Source organism: Phyllobates terribilis, unplaced genomic scaffold (genome assembly GCF_046119375.1).
Source record: "Phyllobates terribilis strain yellow unplaced genomic scaffold, ASM4611937v1 Scaffold_17__1_contigs__length_24005725, whole genome shotgun sequence".
Taxonomy (NCBI): Eukaryota; Metazoa; Chordata; class Amphibia; order Anura; family Dendrobatidae; genus Phyllobates; species Phyllobates terribilis.
In genome coordinates, this window is record NW_027362777.1 from 23,534,400 (window position 1) to 23,540,511 (window position 6,112).

Here is a 6,112-nt window from a genome sequence, read left to right on the forward strand (position 1 = left end):
CAACAAAAACTGTGGCACGGAAGATCCAAAGAGGAAGCTTGATGGAATCTTCAGAGGAATTTTTCCAGGGAACCACACGTAGTGGGTCATCCTGTAATAAAAAAAAAACATTTAGAAATTCTCTTATACATAATCTAATCAACCAGAGAGCCCTTGTTATTATACAGTCATGGATAAAATATAAAGCAGCTTCATGAATATCCCATAGAGAAGATCAGGGAGAAGTTTGGGATTTACCTTGAGGGTCCATGGAATATTGTTTATGGTTGGACTTTCATATGATGGACGGTGATGTATCCAGTATGAAAAGCCCTGCAAAAGGCCATAACATTAGCTGAACCTTTGTGACCCCATATGGATGAGACCATACTCAACGTCAGTGTACTGTGAAGTAGGGAGTAAAGCAACGTAAAGCTCAGAAATGGATAGTATAATACTCATCATCTTCAGAGGTCTCGCAGCAACAATTGAAAAAATGTAAAGCACTAAAGTTTTAATTAAAAAAAAAATCTTTTAATGGTAAAAAAATATAAAAATTGTAAAAGTTTTGATATTTTCAACTTTTAAACACTAGGGGGAGCAGCTGCAGACATTTCCCATGAATCTAGTGTAGTGTTAGATTGCATTAAGACTGCAGTAAAAGTGGGTGGGATGTGCTCACATGGTGGGATGTCTCCTCCCCTCTTTTTCTGGTCCTTTGCAAAAAGATAAGTGAGAATGTAGTTTAGGGTCACAGTGCGGAGACATTCTGTTGGCTGCTGCAAAGTGATACCAAGAGGTGAACAGTGTCACCAAGGACGGATAGCAGCGGGGGCGTTGTTAGGGTCTTAAAAGATCAGGTCCCAAACACCAAGGCATGTCCACCCTCTCCTCAGTATAGATAGATACAGGAGAATACAGCCGCCCCTGTAAGTGCTGCAAACATTGAATATATGACATTTGAACCGCATTACTGCTATATAGAATTTACTTATAAAAATTACAGTATTTAGCACATAAATTGGCAAATTCAGGAGAGCCCACTAGCCGTGACAAGGTGACCTTTCTTTGATGGGATCCTAATCCTAATATTTATCAGTCATGCCTCTCCCGGGCTATAAGCGTAAAAATGTAAAGGGCAGGTAGGATCCAGCATTAATTAAAAGCCTTAGGCACCTTCATAAATTCATATAAAACCGTTACCGGAAAAACACCAGCTATAATATAACACTGCAAGCCTGTCTCTGTCTGAAGCCTCGATAGACTGCGCATGCGCGACGCGCAGTCTGGCTCCAGACAGAATCACCCATCCAGCCGTTACAGGTAAGAGGAGTGTATGGCGCCGGAGATCGCGGTATGCGTAGGCACTGAACGCATACCGCGATCTCCGACGCCATACTTACATACTTACCTGACCGGGAGGAGCTTTGCCGCAGCGCCTCTCTTCGCCGGAGACTGGGGCAGGAGTGGGGCGCCGGATTGGCGCATGCACATAGCGCTATCTTGCGCCATTTTACTGAAGACACATTTGCAGTGTGTCTTCAGCAAAATGGCGCCGGACAGCGCGGTGCTCCGTCGCCACACTCCTCCCCCGGCCTCCGGCAGAATACGACGCAGCAGCGCTTGAACACAGAGAAGAAAGGTGAGTAAAACTGTTTATTTTTTTGTATGTGTGTACAGTGTGAAAGGGATGAGGGGGCCACACATACCAGAATTGTGGGGTGAGGGGACCATGCATACCAGGATTGTGGGGTGAGGGGATCAAGCATACCAGGATGAGGGATACCACGCATACCAGGATTGGGGGGTGAGGGGTACCACACATAACCAGATTGGGGGGTGAGGGGTACCACACATGACAGGATTGGGGGGTGAGGGGACCATGCATACCAGGATTGGGGGGTGAGGGGACCATGCATACCAGGGTTAAGGGGTGAGGGGACCATGCATACTAGGATTGGGGGGTGAGGGGACCATGCATACCAGGATTGGGGGGTGAGGCGACCATGCATACCAGGATTGGGGGGTGAGGGGACCATGCATACCAGGATTGGGGTGTGAGGGGTGCCATGTATAACAGAATAGGGATGTGAGGGGTGCCATGCATACCAGAATAGGGATGAGGGGTACCATGCATACCAGGATGAGGCGTACCATACATACCATGATAGGGATGAGGGGTACCATGTATGCCAGGATTGGGGATGAGGGGTACTATGTATACCAGGATTGGGGATGACGGGCCCATGCATACCAGGATAGGGATGAGGAGTGCCATGCATACCAGGATGGGGATGAGGGGTGCCATGCATACCAGGATGAGGGTGAGCGGCCCATGCATACCAGGTTCTGGGATACCATACATACCAGGATAGGGATGAGGGATGGGGTACCACACATACCAGGATTGGGGGTGAGGGGTGCCATGCATACCAAGATTGGGGGTGAGGGGTGCGATGCATACCAGGATTGGGGGTGAGGGGTGCCATGCATACCAGGATTGGGGGTGAGGGGTGCCTTGCATACCAGGATTGGGGGTGAGAGGTGCCATGCATACCAGGATGGGATGGTGGGGACAGGATGGGGGCAGCACAAATACCAGGAGGGGGGCAGCACATACCAGCATGGGAGTCCATATACCAATAAAAATGCTTGCCACCCGGGCGTAGAACGGGTTGAATAGCTTGTAGGTTATAATGGGCACGTGTGGTATCCATGGAAAAAACGGATGCCACACGTAACGCAGACACGTACATGTGAAGGGGGCCTTAGGCTGATCAGAGGAGTGCACAGTCAGAAAAGGAGGCTGTCACAACCTACAAAAGTAAACTATAAAAAAAACTTGACCAGCACCTCCGAACAGAATAAAGCAAGTGTGAACAGGTGCAAGCTGCCTTAAGCTACAAGACTGCAGTCACTTTATGTGACTGCAGACTTGTGAATCCTCACATTGCACGCCCTGCTCGCTGTGAGGATTTTCAGGTGTCGGGTGTGTGACCACAAGCATGTGATACGCATACTTCTACTTCTGGCCACATTCTGACTAGACTGTGTTCGGCTGCACTCAATTCACATCGGGCACCGACACCTGAGAATCCTCACAGCGCGCACAGAGAAATTGCAGGCTTGTAGCCTAAAGCTGGACAACCCCTTTAAGGTTGTTTTTCTTTTTCTTAAAACAAACCCTGTCCCCTGTAAAATTTTCAAGAAGGTTGGAAATTCTCTTTAAAGGAATTTTCCTTTAAATGTATGTAATTTACATACTTGCAGTCATGTGCGGACGAGACTCATCTTGCTCCACTCAATATAAGAGAATTGAAAGAATCTGGATGAGACTAGTCGGCATGTGACTGCAAGTATGTAAATTGCATACATGAGGTCAAGTGACCGCCCTCCCGCATTAAAATACAGGAAAATCGAGACAGTGTGCGCAAATCGTGACAGTGTGATAATTCAGCTGTCTGCAGTCAGAGTAACTGCAGACTTTTCTCTTGTGACCAGAAAACAACTATAAGAGAGTAAAGGATATTTCCGGGCATATGGGATTGATGACCCCTTTACATATACAGGATAGGTCATGAAAAGCAGATAGGTGGGGTCTGACAGCTGGTGCCCCCATCGGTCAGCTGTTACAAGCTCCGGAGCAAGCGCAGCTCTATCCAGAGTGTAGTGGCCTCTGCCAGTCGCTGCTGGTACTGTAGTCACTACTATTCAAATGAACAGGAGCTGAGCTGCAGAACCAGCAGCAGTCGCTCAGTAATGCCGCCTGAGCAAACAGCTGCTCTTGGGGGCGCCAGGTGTCGGACCCCCACTGATCTGCTATTGATGACCTATCCTGTAGATGTAGATAGGTCATCAATACTGTATGCCCGGACATCCCTTTATATCTTATAGGGTTTTCTGCTTGCAAAAGAAAAGTCTGCAGTCTCTCTCTGTGACAGCTGAATTATGACGCAGTGCGATATGGCAATACTGTATGCCCAGACATCCCTTTATATTTTGTCAAACTCAAATACCCGGAGGGCCAAAATGAAAAGCTTGGACAAAGTTGCAAGACAACCGTGATATTTATTTAAAAAATGTCTACAATTGAGGAAGTTTTCCCTTATCAAATATAACATTGAATAGTCCTCCATACAGTATAATGGCCCCGCATAGTCCGTCATACAATATAATGGCCCTGCATAGTCCTCCATGCAGAATAATGGCCCACATAGTCATCCATACAGTATAATGGCCCTACATAGTCCTCCATACAGTATAATGGCCTCACATAGTCCCCCATACAGTATAATGTGTCCCACATAGACCTCCATGCAGAATAATGGCCCCACATAGTACTCCATACAGTATAATGGGTCCCACATAGTCCTCCATGCAGAATAATGGCCCGTCATAGTCCTCCATGCAGAATAATGGCCCCACATAGTCCTCCATGCAGAATAATGGCCCCACATAGTCCTCCATACAATATAATGGGTCCAACATAGTCCTCCATACAGTATAATGGCCCCGCATAGTCCTTCATACAGTATAATGGCCCCGCATAGTCCTCCATGCAGAATAATAGTCCACATAGTCATCCATACAGTATAATGGCCCTACATAGTCCTCCATACAGTATAATGGCCCCACATAGCCTGGTTTTTTGTCTTGTTTGCATTCTGTGCAACTTAAGGGTGTGGCATCCCCTTTGTTGAGCTGACTGGTATATATGTAGCTTACCACGGGCCTGGGTGGTCTGGAGTTGGGACCCGGTCCTATTTGTCTACCCTTTTATATGCATTGCTTCAACTTTGATATACAGTAAGGTTTTTAATATAGGCAGTATAGGTACCGTCCCAATTTAGGGTCACCTTGCCGCTGGTGGGACGGCTTGTATACTTTTTTTGATCAAAAATAGTTCACTAAGTACCCTATATTTATTATGCAACTTTGCTTTACATTTATATATAATGATGGTAGGGTATGAGATATATTTTTGTCTTTTGTAGGTTTTGTTTCTTTATTGCTAGTGTGAACATGCTCCTATTTCTTGCATGTCTACCATCTTAGACCTCAGTTCACATTGCCTGGTTTTTTGTCTTGTTTGCATTCTGTGCAATTTAAGGGTGTGGCATCCCCTTTGTTGAGCTGACTGGTATATATGTAGCTTACCACGGGCCTGGGTGGTCTGGAGTTGGGACCCGGTCCTATTTGTCTACCCTTTTATATGCATTGCTTCAACTTTGATATACAGTAAGGTTTTTAATATAGGCAGTATAGGTACCGTCCCAATTTAGGGTCACCTTGCCGCTGGTGGGACGGCTTGTATACTTTTTTTGATCAAAAATAGTTCACTAAGTACCCTATATTTATTATGCAACTTTGCTTTACATTTATATATAATGATGGTAGGGTATGAGATATATTTTTGTCTTTTGTAGGTTTTGTTTCTTTATTGCTAGTGTGAACATGCTCCTATTTCTTGCATGTCTACCATCTTAGACCTCAGTTCACATTGCCTGGTTTTTTGTCTTGTTTGCATTCTGTGCAATTTAAGGGTGTGGCATCCCCTTTGTTGAGCTGACTGGTATATATGTAGCTTACCACGGGCCTGGGTGGTCTGGAGTTGGGACCCGGTCCTATTTGTCTACCCTTTTATATGCATTGCTTCAACTTTGATATACAGTAAGGTTTTTAATATAGGCAGTATAGGTACCGTCCCAATTTAGGGTCACCTTGCCGCTGGTGGGACGGCTTGTATACTTTTTTTGATCAAAAATAGTTCACTAAGTACCCTATATTTATTATGCAACTTTGCTTTACATTTATATATAATGATGGTAGGGTATGAGATATATTTTTGTCTTTTGTAGGTTTTGTTTCTTTATTGCTAGTGTGAACATGCTCCTATTTCTTGCATGTCTACCATCGTAGACCTCAGTTCACATTGCCTGGTTTTTTGTCTTGTTTGCATTCTGTGCAATTTAAGGGTGTGGCATCCCCTTTGTTGAGCTGACTGGTATATATGTAGCTTACCACGGGCCTGGGTGGTCTGGAGTTGGGACCCGGTCCTATTTGTCTACCCTTTTATATGCATTGCTTCAACTTTGATATACAGTAAGGTTTTTAATATAGGCAGTATAGGTAC